Source organism: Suricata suricatta, chromosome 2 (assembly GCF_006229205.1).
Source record: "Suricata suricatta isolate VVHF042 chromosome 2, meerkat_22Aug2017_6uvM2_HiC, whole genome shotgun sequence".
In the NCBI taxonomy this organism is placed as follows: domain Eukaryota; kingdom Metazoa; phylum Chordata; class Mammalia; order Carnivora; family Herpestidae; genus Suricata; species Suricata suricatta.
In genome coordinates, this window is record NC_043701.1 from 10,145,501 (window position 1) to 10,164,564 (window position 19,064).

A 19,064-nucleotide genomic window follows, 5' to 3' on the forward strand; every position below is an offset into this window, starting at 1 on the left:
TAGCGGTAGGGGGAAGTGAAGAGCCAGTGGATTTCCCTGACTGTTGGAGAGATTGAGCATGGGTCGGCGCGCTTACTCCCAAGAACTGTAGCTAGAGAAAGACCTTGAATCTTGGTATTGTCTTTTAGCCACCTTTGCAGGCAGAGGCGTGATAACACCATAGTCGGACTGTTGAGAATGAGGTTCCACTTTCTCATAACCAGCAGATCTCCTTTATATTGAAAACTTCAGTGTTAGAAACCTGGTAGCAAATGGGCTGAGGAGCTTAGCTTTCCCCAGGGATATAAATACTTGGAGGCCTTGCCCCCGAATGCAAATTGCTCTTTGGCCTCAGGCGCCTGTGGGAAAGAAAAGAAACTATTGGTAAAGCCCAAGACAGCAACCAAATGACTTGAGTGTGCAGTGGATTTGGTTACAGTCATAGCGCTGGAATAGTCTGGAGCAATGACTGTAGTCAGCACCGATTCTACTCTAAGCTTCCAGCTTCTCTTAACCTTTTCCCCTGGCCACAGACGGCTGCTAATTGTGTTGAGCTACTGTTTCCTCACTGCTTCCTTTAAGGGCGTCGGCCACGGCTGTGATTGTGTTTCTGTGGCCCACTACCGGGAGAAGGAAGGGGGAGCAGCTTACGTGTTGCGTCCTAATTCCTTTGCACGCGGTTTCTCCTCATCCAGATAAATCTTCTTTAGCGCCCAGGGGACTGGGAGGTACACGCAGTTCACACATTATTCCTGTTACACATGCACACGTGTAAGTGACAGCCACTGTGTATAGGAGGTCCCCCTGCAAGTCACCTACTCTGCTCCAGAGGGAGACATTCTGTCCTTTGCGTGTCCTGACTGTACAGATAACCTGGAAAAGGGGGTCCAGAACAAAGGCGTCAGTGCCGTGCCCCGAGGTGGGCGAAGATGGAAGCAACCCCTCCGAGAATCCTCTCCCAGCGGAAAACAACGTCCTGGTGCTGTGGTCGTCTACACTGCGCACGCTGTGACGTTCTCTCTCTCCTGTTCTACTGGAATACGATCACCTCCGTTTTATGTCTTTTCAGAGTTTCCAAAGTTTTAACTCACTGATGTTGTCCTGGAAGTTTTTATGCTCCAGAATTGTTGCTCACAGTGGCCCTGAGGAACAAGCCGGCCAGTTTTAGGCGCTCCGGTGGCGTGATGCATATTCAGATTTCCCTTCCCTTTTGCAACTTGAGGAACCCCTTGCCTTCAGGTTTTCCTTTTTATTCACTGTGCCTTCTGGACTTCGCTAACTCCTTTTAATGTCCCTTATCATAATTCTCCTTACTCAGTGTGGCTTTATGTTATTGTTTGTTCAGATATGACTGAACATTCATTAGACGGCAGGCCCCCTCTCGCTGCACCCTAGGGGTTCTTCATACCCGGCTAGACCTCGTGCTACGTGCTCTTTATTAGATAATCTTCACACTAGCTTCACGGGACGGGCATTATCCCCCCGCCTTGAGCTCGGACATGCCATGGTGGGTCACCCTCTTCATCTCTGCCTTCAAAGGACAAAACAATCTTATTGGCTTTAATATCTTCACCCAAAACAATGAGCACTCTAGGTGTTCGAAATTAAATGCCAACTACTTAATGAATTTCGGGCAGAAGAATGAATGAAATGTTAATGCAAACCAGGTCTCACCGTTGACTGATGGAAAAATTCTGAATATAATAATGTACGTAATTGAGCATTTACATGCTTTTAAAAGTGTTAGAAACCTGTTACCGGATTCTAAGAAAAGAACTACATCTTCATTTTTGCTTAAGGAATTAACTTCATGTTTTTAGTAATATTTTCCTCAAGAGGAAAACACTGGGTTGTGTCTTCTCTTAATTTTATTATATTTATTGTTAATAGATTTCCTTACACCTCTTTTCTTTGTGAGTATTCTTTGTAACTTTCCTTTTATTTTAGGAGGTTTCCTTAATATATTTTTCACATCTATAATGAAGTCATTTTAGTAACTATTGTTTTTTACTGCTTGTGTTGAATTTAATTACGTATAATTTGTCTGTCTCTGCCCACTCCTCCCTCCTGCATTGCTTTGCTCCCTCCCTTCCGTTGTTATCTTCATAATATCCTCTAATCTCTGAAGATAGTCTATAAGGAAGCATTCCTTTGGTCCCTGCTTATCATCTTGAGGTGGTGGTTCTGTGATTCCTTGCTCTTTTTCCTTAATATTCTTACTTATTCTCAGGTATCTCTTAATTTTTCCTTGAGCAGTGCAAGATTTCCTTCATTGGTTTAAGCCAGTGTGGATTTCCTTTATGGTTGCATAGCCTGATCTATCCGTATAGATTCTTCCCTGAGGCAAGACTTCTGAAATGCAGGCCTCATGATTGGAAATTAATATATTGTCCCCCAATATTCATAGCAGCACTGTCAACAATAGCCAAAACATGGAAAGAGCCTAAATGTCCATCACCTGATGAGTGGATCAAGAAGATGTGGTATATATATACAATGGAGTACTACATAACGATGAGAAAGAATAAAATGTGACCATTTGTAGGAAAGTGGATGAACCTCGAGGGTGTCATGCTAAGCGAAATAAGTCAGGCGGAGAAGGACAGATGCCATATGTTTGCGCTCATAGGTCTAACAAGAGAAAAGGAGAAACCTAATGGAGACCAGGGGGAGTGGAGGAGGGAGAGAGAGTTGGGGAGAGAGAGGGACGCAAAACCTGAGAGACTATTGAATACTGAAAATGAACTGAGGGTTCATTGAACCCATGAAGGGGGAGAGGGGAAAAGAGGTGGTGGTGATGGAGGAGGGCACTTGTGGGGAAGAGCACTGGGTGTTGTATGGAAACCAATTTGACAATAAACTATTTAAAAAAATTAAAAATATTAATACATTGTTAGAGGGCACATGAATTTTCATTGCTAACGGGGTTTTTGAGCCCTGGATGGGTTTCAAGCACAAGGAATTTCCCTCTTTTCTCTAATCCTTTCAAATAGCTAAGTTTTAAATTTGAATCAATCAATTTTATAATTCAGGTAGAATTTTTAATTCCAGACATCGAGAAATGGATAGCAGTTATTTAATTCTTTAGATTAATACTTCTTTTGGTGAAAATTTTCAGTATATTCTTGACCCTGAGTCCACACATGCTAATCTTAGGTTTATTCTTACACTTTTACTTAATCTGTTTTATTTTTCTCACCTAACTTTATATTAGTCATCTGTCTTCTGCTAGATTCTGGTATATTTGAGAACATTTCCATCTGTTGTACCTTTATGTCTAGCTCATAAAAATTCCAAGCACAGTAGAATATGGTTATATAAGCAGATACATGGGAAAATGAGGCCCAGAAACTGGCTTATGAAAAGCTACAGACACATACTGAGTTTATTTCTTGAGCGCTACAGGTAGAGTTGTCTTCCAGACCTTATGGAGCCCATGTTCAGCTAATTGTGGTGAAATGGACTCAAGTCCAGTGTTACCTCTTGGTCTGCTTTTCCTTGCTCAACCAAAAATGAATGGGAAAATGTAGAATTATAATAGGTGAATTCATTATATTATTTGGGGCCAGACTCCATTCAGTTGTCCTCACGAGACTTTCCTGTTTGGTAGCAGAGATAAAGATCTTTGATCTGTGATTTCTTTTATGTTGCTTCTTGGTTCCTAATATAGATGTTTATCATTTCCCATTTTATTTTTTTTCTCTGGTCTGCTCTGTGGTGCTGCAAAATAATATATTTAACTGGGGATGGGCCTGCCCATATATTGTTTCTGTTTCATTTAGTCTGTAGCCATTTAGTATAATCTCTGCGTATGTTTTCTGCCCCTTACCTTCCCCAGAAGTTATTCAGACTCACTTGAGCTTCCATTATACGTAGTTTTGTCAAGATCTTTTGTAGGTATTCCCCATTTATTCCAGGCTAAAAAAATCTGAGGACAAACATCTGTGTTTTCTTGTGCCTAATCTTTGGTATCCTTTTTGCTTCTCCCTCTTTAAAAAGTTGTACACAAAAACAAGGAAGTTGTCTCATGTATAAACATGACACTATTTTAGGATTTTTCATTTTTACTTTCTTCCTCATAATCTGATCAGTATTAAAAACAAAAACATTCAGACTATTAAAGAAAAACTATTCAGCGACACTCATTAAAATGGGCCATGGCGGTTGGTGCAGGGATCACCTCAGCGGGTCTAGTAGCGGGAGAGAGATTCGATGCAGCTCTCAGCACAGCAAGGGTGAGTGCAAGTTTGTAGCCAGAGAGCAGTGGTAGGAAAATTCTGGCCAAAATGATCTAACCGGATTCTTGCTGAAGGCAGGTTAAGATCACCTGGGGGATGCTGGAGGCTAAGGGACCGCATCTGACCTGGAGGGTGATCAGATATTGAGGGTGTGGGGATGCAGGGGATGGGGGGCAGTTCTGTTTAAACTGACTTAGCAGGATTCTTGCTAACATTGGATGGAGTGGGATGAACATGGAAGTCCAAAAGTCAGGTGTAGTTAAAGAGTTCGGGATACTCTCTCTCTCCATGTATTTCATAAATGTAATGTACATAATTTGCATTTGAAGAAAACCAAGTTTGACCTAAAGCTTTGTTAGTTGTGTTTTGTTAACTGCTGGTTTTAGATCCAATATGCATTAAGATTAGTTTGCCATGTATGTGGAATGGAGTAGTGTATAAATTAATGTGAAAAATCAGCAATAACCATGACAGTTACAGTTACCTACAATGAGTATCTGTCTGCTTAATGTCTCTGTGCAAGTTACATTATTTTTTCTTGTAAACCTCCCAGCATTTGTAGGGCCTCCATGCAGCAAGTTACATCTTTGATATAATCCTTGCCTCCGATGCATTCTTTCCATTTTATTATTTTCTTAAATTTAAACATGCAGTCTCCTGGGTGGCTCAGTTGGTTGAGTGTGTAACTTCGGCTCAGGTCACGGTCTCGTGGTTCATGAGGTCATGAGCTTGAGCCTTGCGTGGGGCTGTGTGCTGACAGCTCAGAGCCCAGAGCCTGCTTCGGATTCTGTCTCCTCTCTCTACCCCTCCCTCACTGGCACTCTCTCTGTGTCTCCTAAATAAACAAACAAATAAACATTAAACATGCAGTCTCTTGTGAAATGTTAACACACCCAGGAGTTCAGAAATGATCCATTTTTCCAGTTTATCTGTTCTTTAGTTTAAAAAAAAATTGTTTCGGGGCTCCTGGTTGGCTCAGTCGGTTGAGCTTCCGACTTCAGCTCAGGTCATGATCTCGTGGTTTGTGGATTCGAGCCCTGAGTCAGGCTCTGTGCTGACAGCTTGGAGCCTGGAGGTGGTCTTCAGATTCTGTGTGTCTCTCTCCCTCTGACACTCTCCTGCTCACGCTGTCTGTCTGTCTCTCTGTCTCTCTCAAAAATGAATAAGAAACATTAAAAAAGTTTCACTACAACTTTGTGTTGGAAGTTTTACTTAAGACACTATTTTAGATATATTTTTTTAAAGAAGTCACAGAATTTTAAAACAAACCACTATTCTACGTATTTTTAGTTGATATTTTTTGAAATCAACTTTCTATTTGATCTTGTGAAGGCTCTTTGGAGGAAGCAGAAGTTTCTTCTATTCTTGAGAAACTTCCACTCGTGCACACTCTCTAGCTCTGTCTGTTTTTCCGTGGAAAAAAGAGCAGACTTAGGTTTCTGTCACATCTTAACCTTCCTAAGGTTGGAATGGCACCTTGTAGTCACTGTCAGCAAATGACAGTCATGACCTAGTTGTGTGAAAAATCATTCTTGGAAACATTCTGATAAGCTCTGGCCTAGATTTGACAAAATAAATATTAAACTCAGCATTCAATATATGTAATTTGGGAAACAATATTAAAAAATTATTGTTAAATTAAGTAATCTCCATGCCCACCCATCATGGGGCTCGAACCCCACCCTGAGATTAAGAGTTGCGTGCTCTTCTATCTGAGACTCACTGCTGCACCCCTGGGAAACCACTTTAAAGGCCGATAGAAGGAAAAGTAATTGTATGAAAAAGAGACTTGACTTAACTAGTAATCAGGAGAATTCAAAACCCTCTGACATCAGGACTTTGAAATGCTGAAACATCCACCAAAATTGCCCTTCATCCTAGAGATTCATTTAATTTTTTTAGCCATTCTCTGCATCTTTGAAGGTTTAGAAGCAGCCTGTTAGTTCTGCTGAAAGCTCACTGGTTGTTGACAGATTATGGAGACTCTTCCTCTGAGCCTTTCCTGGGGTGTGTTTGTCTTTTCTTTCCCCTACCTTGAACTCTGTGTCTCAGACCTCTTGGGATTTGCATGGAGTGTAGTCCTAAGTAGGAAAGACACAGATGGGGAAGAAATGTAGAGGTTATCTACTGAGGCTTTGGTGGGAAAGTTTGGCCTCAGGCTGCCATTTTGCAAATTAATTTCTTAGTTTTTCTTTTGGCAAAATGGGGAAAGTAATAGAACCCCCCCCATTTTGTAGAGATTAAGTAGTGCATATGCAATACTTTAGATTTCCAACTTGTGTTTTCTTTTTTATTCTGTATTTAATGAATACGTATGCCATCTCTCTATGCCCCGCACTGTGGATACAGCATGAACTGTAAGAAATTCATGCCCTCTTTGAGCTTCCCTTTGCTAGTTGGGGAGAATCTCAGTACTTGATACATAGTAAGTATTCTGTAAATGTTACCTCACTGTATGAGAACTTGTATGACAGTCTGTGTAATAGAAGAAGAGCATCTTCTTATTCTTTTGAGCCTGACAAAACCTGGGGAAAATGGGAGCTGTAATTACCGCCTTACACAGCCCCACTGTATGGCTCCTGCCACATCAGGGCTCAGAGGAAGGACCTGCCCCAAGTGTCAGATGACAGCTTGCTGTGTGAGCACTTAGCCCTCAGATGCTGATGGGATATATTCTGGGCTTTTATGCCTGGGAGCAGATTTAATCTGTCGTCTTTAGATTTCATTCATAATCTTAATCACATTCTTTTTAGCTTTTTCAGAAGTCTGTAATTTTAAATCCCTACCTGCTGAATCATAATGGTGGCGAACAGGAGTTGATTAGCAAAAATAATGTTAAGAGCTATTTCATTTTCATTGGAGAATGTCAGGTCTAAAGAAGACATTCACAATCTTCAGCTCGCTGGAACACCTTGACATTGCTCTAAGCGATAAGGCCAATAATAGCCATATCAGAATGGAGATTTTTAAAAAAAGGTACCAATTATTTGCGTCTTCAGCTGAAATTAATGGTGAGGAGAAGGTGGTGATCATTACTTTAAATGGCCTAAATATATTTTACTATGTGGCTACCACATAGATTTCTCTACTGCCATTACCTCTGTTAAAAGATAAACTGAGGCACATTAAAATTTTCAAGAGTTTATTGGAACAGATATCTATTTGACGTGGGCAGCCTCGAACTGAAGTAGCTAGGAGTGGCCAGCTGCCAAAATCTTGGGACAGAACTCAGAGAGGGCAGTTCTGGAAGCAAGGCAAGGAAATCATTTGATTAGCTGTAGCTTAATCTATATTATCTATCATAGCTCTGTCAATGCAGAGCCTGATGCATGGCTCTGACTCACAAACTGTGAGATCATTACCTGAGCCAAAGTCAAGAGTCAGACACCTAACCAAGTGAGCCACCCAGGTGCCCTGAATTTCATTTTCTATGATGCCAATGCATTTACCTGGACTCTGGCTTGGGTGCCATTTCCTCACAGAGGCCTCCAAGGCATTGAGGCTGCCCCCCCCCCCAGTGGAATGACCTCTGCAAACCCCCTCTTTCCCCCATTCATACTATTGCCGATTGGGTGTTTGACCCTTTTTGCAAACGGTATTTTATCTGAGTAGCATGTTTCTTCCATTTGGAACACTCACTAGCTGGCCCTTCAGGAGTTCTAGAGTAAGTTTTCTGTGACCCCCACCCCTGCACCCTAGGGAAGAGGAGGGTAGGTTTCCCTTAACTGGGATCTCACCATGCTTGCCGCCTTGTTTGTTTCAATTGTTTTTCTTCACGTTGTCTATTTTGAGACTTAATTTCTTCATTGGCTGTAAAACATCAGTAATCATCTTAATATCAGCTTCTTAGGGCGTCACAAGGAGTCACTTGCCTTTTAACTGTAAAGATGAGTTTCTGTGAGAAAAGCAGAGAACATCATGATCATCGCTGCTTAACAGGCACTTGTTTTATTCTGGCATCTTAATTCCTCAAACTTTATTTGTTTATAATCCTTATAACATCTCACAAATACTCAGGACACTGGTGTAAAGTGACAGCAGGAGTCACTTAAATATTGGCTTTAATTGCGCTGACAGCATCATTTAGGGGCTTTTACAAGGAAAAGGAAGTGGGGCCACTTACATGAACTAAGAGGGGAGGAAAGTTTTCTGTGGAGGTTTTGACCAGCCCAGCCGCTGGGGCTTATGCAGGGAGTGACTGCTGATTTCGTCTTCAGAAGGTCCCTGTTGGTCATGTGGTCATGTGTCTGTTCTTCTGACTTCTCGAACCGTTTGCCCAACCCACAGGTTTTGGCGCTGGTCAGAGGAAGGTCAGGGAGTGTCTCTTCCCTCCAGTGGCCACGCCAGCTCCATCTGAGATGGCTCCAGTCATGTCCTTGTTCATGGAGGACTGGGGCACAGGATCTGGGAACGCACCTGAATGTGTTCTCTGCTTTCGTAATGCTAAACGCAACCTACAACTACAATAAGAGAATTTTAAGTAGGTAATTCGTGAGCCATGTTTGCTCATAAAAATTATGAGTGCAGTATCTCCTCATGTCTGACCACCTTGTATCCTAGGGCTTTTTACGGGAAGCAGCACTAGTTACCCTGTTTGGGGAATTGGAACTAAATGTAACTGGTAATTTCTCATACTGAGAAATGAGTTGACTTCAAAATCTCGCATGACTGCTGGGTACAAAGGTTAGTTGTAAGAGCCTGAGGACTGGTCGTGTAGCCCCTGGAGTGTTGCTCATGGTGAGGTAGAGAGAAGGGGGCCTGGAGATGGTTTGCTTTGCTCTCAGGGTTTGCTAGCTTTTTACATGTTGTACATCTACTGCTCGCTGGTGATTTTGAATTAATGTTGAGGTCCTAGAGAACAATCTGGGTGGCATTACCCTACTTGTAGTTTAAACATCTAGTGGAATGAGCAGTGGACTCAGAAATCTAGAGCATTACCCTGACTTCCGACAACAGTGTTTAAATCTTTATCTTACTGGACCTTGAGTTCTTCTGATACTGGCTTCTTTTCCGTGAAAATGGTATTCAGCCCTTTGTCTTCATCAGCTTCATCATCACTTTTATCCTGTGAAACTAGCAGTTTGACTGCTGAGCTGTAAAGACTGTTTTAAAAGAAGAAAAAAGGTGTATGGCGCTTGGGTGGCTCAGTCAGTTGGGCATCTGACCTCGATTCAGGTCATGATCTCACAGTCCATGGGTTTGAGCCCCGCGTCGGGCTCTGTGCTGACAGCTCAGAGCCTGGAGCTGCTTCAGATTCTGTCTCCCTCTCTCTGCCTCTCCCCCGCTCACTCACTGCCTCTCTGTCTCTCAAAATAAAATAAAGACCTAAAAAAGCATATAAAATATCATGGAGCTGAAGAGGGAGAGGAATAGGCTATTCATCCCTCTCGCCACTCCCCCCCCCCACCCACCCATTTTCAGGAACAAAGCAATGAAACTTGCGGCCTTTTCCCTTGTTGAGAACATTCTCTTTGTAATGATAGTAATTGATGTGAAAGCCTTATCACAAATCCATTTAATTGCTTAAAAAAAAATAAAAGTGAAAATGAGAAGTTCAGAAACACAGGTCTTAAACCTCAGCTTTCTGTTTCTGTTTCTGGCCGTAATTCCCACTACTGTTCCCCTTTCGTACATACCTCTAGCCAAGTTCACTTTGTCTGTCTTTCTCTGAATGGTCCAGGGAAGCAATGACCTCGATGCCTCTGCACACGGGGTGCCTTTCCTCTCCCCATCTCTCACTTCCTGCTTACATTTCACCTCCTTCGAGTCTACATGTTCTCCCGTGACCTAACCTCTCCTTTTCTACTTCCCTGCCTTCTTTTCCTCTGTAGCATTTATCATTGTGTAATGTCCCATGTATTTTATTTATTTTGTATACTTTCTGCCTTCTGCGAGGAGTGTGAACTTCATGAGGCAGGGATTTCATTGCAGTAGCCCTTATTCCTAGAACAGTTCTAGGCATGTCGGAAATGTTGAGTAATACTTGGTGAATAAATAAAACGAAACAAAAACCAGTTTGATTGTAATTTTTTTTTCCTTTGGTGCAAATCATATTCTGTTTATTGGAACATTTCATTCTGTGTCTAGGTATGTTAGAGGAATTATTAGATATTAAAATATCTTTCAGGTCAAGTATAGATCATCCAAATGTTTTCTGTCAGAACTTTAAATTGATTAAATTTTATTTAGTTACAGTCAAGAATTAGGGAACTGTATTTTTTTTCATTTTTGGAAGGTTTTATTCATGCTGAGATTCAGATACAATAATATGAAGCCTTTGATTACAGTTTTATTGAGTTTATATAAGGCTGGATCAACATACTTTGTCTTTTAAGATTACCAGAAATCTAGAGATTCAAGTCTCCTTTTTCAAGAGTGGTGATTTGCAAGATGCTTACTAAATACGCAGGAAATTTACAAGCCCCTTAGAAGGTTATCAGTGGCCTTGGCCACCACCCGTTTGCAGTATGGAAATTGGCAAGTGCTTGAATCAGGGCTTCACACTTCCTCCAGCTATTTGGGCTAGTTGTTCAAGGTGTGAGCTTGCTAATGTTTGACACCTTACAGTGTCCCTGGTACTCCTCTAGATTCAGATAGGCTTTTTTTTTTTTTTTTAAAGTTCTAGAAAGGAAAAGTTATAACCAGGTTCATGGGTATGTGGCTAGGATATTAAAAACTATTCTTTTTATGTGTCTCGGCAGGAAAAAGGGAAAGGTCCATTTCCTCCCTTTGGTCCATGTCATTTCCAGATGTATGTGTGGGTGGAGCGCGGTGGTGGGGTGCAGTTTACATGGAACCTTCTTGGTATTGGCAGCTTGACTATAAATGTTACTTATTATTAACTGGCCTGTAGATTTATAGGAGGAAGTTTGAGCATCAGTGTCTTACTTTATATCAAATGCCAAAGAAAGAAATAGAATTCAGTTTGTAGCTGCTTTAGAACTGGACCATATGGTTCATTAAGAGAGGGACACGTATACTAAGCCTCTTGTGGTTTGTTCTTTACGTAAAAAAAAAAGTTCTAAGATTGTATTTCTGTTCATACAAGTTATGATGATATTAGAAGCAATTTATTAAGAGCTAGTCTTAGAGATTAATTGGAAAGTTAAACACTCTAAAATTTGTGAATTTGTGAGCGTGTGTGTGTGCGTGTGTTGAGTTTTGGGGGTAACTATTTAGTGATACAGGAAAACAGCACAATGCATGGTTTTTAAAGTTCATGTTACGGAACTGTCATTTCAAGACTTCTTCGTGCCAAGAGCTCTGCTCAGTTTTGAAGATAAAAGGAATGAGTATATAATTTTTTTCTACATGCCTAGAATGTATACACTGTTGTTGAAAGAGAAGTAATAACAATTATTAGTGGAAAGAATTAAATATGATGGTTTACAGGTGAGAATAATTAATGGGTAAAAGAGAGGTAGAGAAAAGGAGTATAAAGTATTTACTCTAGGTTTTGAAAGGTAAGCAGGTCTTTTCCAGGGCAGACAACTACGTTTGTTGAGTATTGATTTATTTTGTTCAGACACCATACTAAGCTCTTTCTACGTGTTTTTTCATTGACTCTCCCATTATTGTAGTCCACACTTTGTGGACTCGGACATGTTAAATAAATGTCTAAAATACTTCCAAAGTCACACAGCACATAAATGACAAAACTGGGATTTGAGCTGGGTCTGTGATCCCGAAGCTGATGTTCTTAGGCACCGAGTTATTCTGAGTAGTCTTTAAGGCAGAAGGAAAACCACAAAGATACGGGGACAAGAAAGGTGACTGACATGTTCACAAGACAGTGAACCAGTCTAGACCCGTCCTGTAGACTAGAACGTAAGAGGAGCCGAGAGGGTAACTTGGAAACCTAGGGTCTGACGCAGCCATTGACCAAACAGGATATGCTTTTCAGTCATTGATAAACTTGATCAGTGTTACTGGGCACCTACTGTATGCTGGACATTTTTGCTTCATGCAGGAGATTCAGAAATGAGCATGTGAGCCTAATAATGATTTCGGTATTTTCGTTTCTGATTTCTTGCTGTGCACATTTGGCTAGAAGATTTTTCTTCACTCCATCTTGAGATAAATTTCTTTAGTTTTTGTATTTAAGTTTCATAAATGTATGTAAGTTTATATACGTGTGTGTGTATGTATGTGTGTTGAATGATAGAATTTTACTGTATGGTTCGAAGCAGAAAGTTTATACCATCTGTATCTTGAGTATTCATCGATGAGGGAGGCCCCTTTGTTTTCCCTGTTGAACCACTAGGCTGCTCTAATTTCAGTGCTGCAGCTATTAAAAAGTGCATTGTTCAGGCTGTTAAAATCCTTTATGAAGTTTGGTAGGCAAATACTAAAAATGAGTTTGTGAATAAATGAAATAAATGAACCAAAGTGCTGTCTTTTAACTAGTATGTGGCTGGTGCTATACCCCCCACCCCCCAACTTGGTCAGCTTCTCCTTTTCTGAGAGAACTAACATTTTGAAGTCTGCCCCCCCAGCCCATTTTCAGTTTCTAAACTGATTCTATTTTTGCTCACAAATCCCCCCTCCTCAGCTCCTTCTTAAAGAGTTTTTAAATGGAATACGGAGTTGATTTCGGCATTTATATGATATAGAGGCAAATACAGAGAAAGTTAATGATTTCTCCCATTTTGATTCTCATTCTCCTAAGGTAATTGGTTTTTAGCTTGTTACCCCTTCTTCTGTGTTCATTTCTGGTAAATGTCAACCTTAAAAGTAAAATAGCCAGTTACTTTACTAGCAAAATGAGTTTATCAGGGAATGGCAAAGGAATTGCTCCTGGGGACAAGCAAACGATGGTGAACCACCGGCAAGTCCAAAGAGACAGAGGCAAGGTCAGCTTTTACTGGTTTAAGGAAGAAATCGGGGTTGCTTTGAACAGAATTTCTCTGGAGAAGAACAAGAGTTGCAAGTGGGGGTGTTTCCTCCCTGGCTGCAGGAGGTGATTCCTGCTCTGTGGCTGGGGCGGGAGACGATGTCCCTTCCTTTCCTTAAAGGCAGGAAATAAAATTCCAGTGTGGAAAGTGCCCTCCCTTGTCAGAAGAATTCTTCCCTTTCTGCTGGTGGTGCCGGTGGCCGCCAGTGCTCTGTGTGTGTGAGAGCGCCCTCTGGAGGGCTCCCCACTCTTTCCTTTACTCATTCCAGGGACTATTGAAGACCAAAGTTCTTTGTGGGAGCAGTATGAAAATACTGACAGAATTGGGAATTGGGACTTGGGTACGTTCTTAAATGTAACACTGATTTATACAAACCTTACACTAAGCTTCAGAACAAGTATTTCTTGAATTTTCTACGATGTATTTCAGTGCAGGGTTGAGGGGAACCCTACGTTCTGTTCTATAAAATAGAGTGAGTTGTGTTTTTATTGGCGGTCCTGAGAATCTGCTTATAAGTCGAGCCCCCTAGCTTCTTAAAAAACATTTAAAAACACTCAGTTTAAATATATATATTTTTAATGTTTTATTTATTTTTGAGAGAGAGAGAGAGACAGACAGACAGACAGACAGCGTGAACAGGGGAGGGTCAGAGAGAGGGAGAGACACAGAATCCAAAGCAGGCTCCAGGCTCTGAGCTAGCTGTCAGCACAGAACCTGTTGCGGGGCTCAAACCCACGAACTGTGAGATCATGACCTGAGCCGAGCTGCATGCTCAACCGACTGAGCCCTAACACTCAGTTTAAATAGTGTAAATTACTTGATAATTTGGGAGGAAAGATTCCTAGATAGTGTTCCAAATTATCTGCTTTTAACTTTTGATCTGAAACTCAGTGCACTGGTTTAGTAATTCTTCGTTATACTCCAGTGTGGTGATTGCTGTCCAACACCGTTGGGGTTGGGCATGCTGGCTGGCATGTTCTTCTCTTTCCATCGGTAAACTCTTCTGTTTCACTTTGTTTTTAATCCTATAGGCAAAGGGTGCCAAATTCATAAGATATAAAAGATAAAATTAATGCTCGCTTCTATTTTTGTGATCTTACTAACATTTTTCCTCTTGGCATTTGCAGAAATGTATGTATATGTTTTCTTTATAAAATGTGGGCACGTTCATTCATTTGCCCCTTGCTTTTGCACTCAGTGTTACCTTGGCTACTGCTTGATATGTGGGACATAGTGTAAATCTATGCTAATCAATTGTTTCCATTCTTTTCTATTAAAAACCAAACCAAACCTTTGGATAGCCTTGCTTTACATTCTGTTTTGTGTGTATATCATTTCTATAAAAAAGAAAACCAAATAACCCAGAAGTTAAGAAATGTGACATGTTCTTTTTACTTCACCTGGATCTGAGTAAGGGCCACTGAGACATTAGGTGTTCGCATGTGAGTGTTTACCAATGTCCGCGGGCAGATCGTTTGCTGAAAAGCTGGGACCTGCTGATAGAAGTTCCTCTTAAGTTCTCTGAAAGCCCAGAGTGCCCATGAGCTAAAAGTGTTTGTTTAGCTGGAGTTTAGTAAGATTTCTTCTGTTGTGGGTTTACCTCTTGATGTAGTGGACTGTATGTGGATACTTAGAATTACTTCATAGTACATGGTTCTTTAGAATTAAAATCTGTGTACTTCCCCTTTTTATTTTTTTTTCTTTAAAGAGTGAACAAAAAGTTCTTTAGTTTTTTGATGTTATTTTTATTTTTGAGAGAGAGAGAGAGAGAGGGACAAAGAGTGTGAGTGGTGGGGGGATGGGGGCAGGGAGAGGGAGACACAGAATCTGAAGCAGGCTCCAGGCTCTGAGCTGTCAGCACAGAGCCTGATGCAGGGTTTGAACCCATAAACTGTGAGATCATGACCTGAGCCAAAGTCGGACACTCAACATACTGAGCCACCCAGGCGCTTGGAACAAAAAGACTTCTGTTTTATTCAGCAGTGCTTTGATCAATCACATGATACTATGTCACCCCCATCAATTTGAGAAGGACATTTGCTCAGTGCCTAGTAAACCGTGAAACTCCAAATAAATGTCACTTGTTTTCTCCTTATAAATGAGGTCTCAGAGAATATCAGAGTGTGGTTTGAATATATCCCAATATAGCTTAATTTGGACTATAATTTTGATTATAAAAATTGGTATTCCTTTTGAGTCAAAATCCTGTGTAAGGAATATTTAGAAAGTTCTCTGTATTGTTATTATTTATAATATTGCCTTATATAAAGCTTTGCCCCCCCCCCCCCATAGTTCTCACAATATCTAATCAAGCCCAAATAGAAGGTCTCGAGAAGGTATTTAAAAGGGCGTGCTTATTGGCTTGTTGAACCTCTTTGGCCCTCACTGCTGGCCAGCTAGAGGGATGCTGTGCTTTTTGAGGTGGCTGCAAATAGTCGAGGTTGTAGGAGTAGCCTAGGGATAGAAGATAGGCCTTCTGTTTTAGAAGCATGTGCCAACCTTAAATGGATTTTGCCTTCAGAAAACGTTATGAATTGACTTTTCAAGTGTGAGCACTGTTGTGGACGTAGCTGTCAACGTGTCAAAACCAATGTGAGGGACTGTAATTTGTAGTACTTCATGATGCACCCTTAAGGTTGTGACACTACATCTGAGTTTGCTAGGTGGTGATTGATTTATTGACTGACGGGAAACACAGTTTATTGTCGCCCAGGTCAGCAGGGCAAAGGACAGTTGATGGAGCGGCTTTGAATTCTGTCAGCAACTCTAGCGATGTCAGTGTTCACACATGAAGAACTCCGCTTCCTTCATTTGGGTTATGATGAAAATGTTTTTTGGAAACAAGTATATGGTTAACCTTACAAGGGTGAAAAAAGAAAATATTTCTTGGTGTGGCCTTTTTTTTTTTTTTTTTTTTGTTGGTCCAGAAAGGCTTAAAACTTTGTTAGACTTAACTTCCTTTTCCTCTTCCCCTCTGCTTACACAACGGAAGCTTCCCAGGTGTAAGGTACGTTCCCAGCATGGTGGCTTCCTGTGAGGGGTTCTCAGAAGCATTTTGTTTCTAGTGGCATAGTTTGTACAGTATTAGGATAATCAAACTTGGACAGACCCATTATGGTTGCATTGTGGGAAGTAGGTAATGCTCTTCATAGATATTGATTTAAGCCTTTCAGACTCTAAATATACTTTTACCTTAAAGATTAAATGCTAATAAGGTTTCTCAGGCTCTGTGGCATAATACATGTATTCCTTTGTTCCCTAAATAGGTATTAAACATAAATACCCATTTAATTCAAAAAGCCTTAATTTATTCTCATAAAAAATATTTCCAAACTCTTTAATTATTTAGTTGTACTTCTGCAGAGCATCTCCAGATTTTTTAGATTTTTCTTAATTTATAATGATTAAGACCCGATTTATTTAACATAGTATTGGAAGTCATATCCATAGCAATTAGGGAAGAAAAATAAATAAAAGGTATCCAAATTGAGAAGACAGCTGTAAAACTGCTACAATTTCCAAATGGCAAATTATATGTATATACCTTTAAAGACTGCATCAAAAAAACTGTTAGAAATGTAGAACTCAGTAGAGTTGTAGGATATAACATCAATACATGAATAATGAATTATCAGAAAGAGAAATTAAGAAAACAGTCTGATGTACAATTGTAACAAGAGGAATAAAATGGTCAGTCATAAATTTAACCAAGGAGGTAAAAGAGTGCCCTGAAAACTATAATACTGAGATGAAAGAAAGTGAAATAAATGGAAAGATACTCCACGCTCATAGATTGGAAGAATTGGTTTTATTAAAATGCCTATACCACCCAAAGGAACATACAGATTTAATGCAATCATTATCAAAACTCCATTGGCATTTTTCTCAGAAAAACAACAAGCAGTCCTAACACTTATATGGAACTATGAAAGACTGAATAAGCAGAGTGATCTTGATGGCAAAAAACAAAGCTTGACGCGTCATGTTCCCTGATTTCAAATTACACATATGAGAAAGCTATAGTAATGAAAACAGTATCATATTAGCATAGAAATAGACATATAGGTCAGTGGCACAGAATAGTCTAAAAATAAACCCGTGTGTGTGTGTGTATTGGTTACATGTCTGACTTTTGATTTGAGCTCAAGTCTTGATCTGACAGTTTGTGACACTGAGCCCCATATCAGGGCTCTATGCTGACAGTGTGGAGCCTGCTTGGGATTCTTTCTCCTTCTCTCTGCCCCTCCCCTGCTTGGACTCTCTCTCTCAAGATAAATAAACTTAGAGGAAATAAAAAAAAGAAACCTCCATGGTGCCGAAAGGACCGTCTTTTCAAGAAATGGCGTTGGGGAAACTGAACAACCACATGCAGAAGAATGAAACTGGACCACCATCTTATACCTTACACAAAAAACAAATTCCAAATGGGTTAAAGACTTGAATGTATGACCTGAAACCATGAAAGTCCTAGAAGAAAACAAAGGTGGTAAGCTCCTTGACCTAGGTCTTGGTGGTGATTTTTTGAATATGCAACCAAAGGCACATTCACAAAAGCAAAAGCTTTTGCACCACCCAGGGATAGCATCACCAAGATGAAAAGGCAACGTACTGAGTGGGAGAAAACAATTGCAAATCATGTATTAAGGGGCTAATTAATATTCAAAATATGCAAAGAATTTGTGCAACTCACGAACAAAAAAAAAACCAGTGAAAAAATAGAAGAATAGAGCATTTAAAAATATATATTTTTGAGAGAGAATGCACGTGCACAAGTAGGAGAGGGGGCAGAGAGATAGGAAGACAGAATCCCAAGCAAGCCCCATGCTGTCAGTGCAGAGTCTGATGTGGGGCTTAAACTCATGAACTGTGAGATCATGACCTGAGCCAAAATCAAAAGTTGGATGCTTAGCCGGCTGGGCCACCCAGGTGCCCCTGAATAGACATTTAAAAAATTTTTTTAAAATTTTAATGTTTATTTTTGAGAGAGAGAGAGAGAGAGACAGACAGACAGACCAAGCATGAGCAGAGGAGGAGTGGAGAGAGAGGGAGACACAGAATCCGAATCAGGTTCCAGGCTCTGAGCTATCAGCACGGAGCCTGATATGGGGTTCGAACTCACGAACTGTGAGATCATGACCTGAGCCAAAGTCAGACACAAAACCCACTGAGCCACCGAGGCGCACCTGAATAGACATTTTTAAAAGAAGACACACAGGTGGCCAATAGGTACTGGGAAAAGATGCTAAACATCAATAATCACCATGGAAATGGAAATCAAAAGGCCCGTGAGACGTCCCCTGATGCCTGTTAGAATGGCTATTATCAAAAAGACAAGAAATAACAAGTGTTGGTGAGGATATGGAGAAAAGGGAACATGTGTGCATTTTTGGTGGCCATATAAATTGGTGCAACTCTTATGGAGAACAGTGTGGAGGTTCCTCACAAAATTAAGAATAGAGCTACCATATGACCTAGGTATGTAGCCAAAGACAAAAATCCTAATTCAGAAAAATGGAAACCCCTTCATGTTTATTGCAGTATTTGCAATAGCCGTGATATGGAAGTAACCTAAGGATCTATCTAGTGATGCGTGAAAGGATAAAGAATTGTGGTGTACATATGCAATGGAATATTATTCAGCCACAAAAAAGAAATCTTGCAGTTTGTGACAATACGGATTGATCTTGAAGGCATTATGCTAACTGAAGTAAGTCCGAGAAAGATGAATACTGCATGGGCTCTGTTATATGTGGGATCTAAAACAACAGAACAGCTTGTAGGTACAGAGAACAGATTGGTTGATTGCCAGTGGGGTCATGGGTGGAAGAGTGAACTGTTGGTTTGTTTTTAGTTTAAATATATTGAAATTTGAAATCCAAACAGAAACATTTAAAAGACACCAGTTAACTGTTTTAAGGCAAGGTGATTGGTTTTACTGCTTAGTTTTCCCGGT

At 40.5% G+C, this 19,064-nt stretch overlaps 1 protein-coding gene and 1 long non-coding RNA gene across 8 annotated transcripts in view; one reads left to right on the forward strand and one right to left on the reverse strand.

Moving 5' to 3' along the window:
- The window catches only part of TPK1 (thiamin pyrophosphokinase 1), a 327,322-nt gene that overhangs the window by 47,216 nt on the left and 261,042 nt on the right, over positions 1-19,064 (forward strand). The window lies entirely within an intron of this gene.
- Positions 7,370-8,408, reverse strand: LOC115277754. Its single transcript, XR_003902505.1, has 3 exons — positions 8,341-8,408; positions 7,955-8,112; positions 7,370-7,460 (listed from the first exon to the last, which is right to left on the reverse strand). It is a non-coding gene; the product is annotated as an uncharacterized LOC115277754 (long non-coding RNA).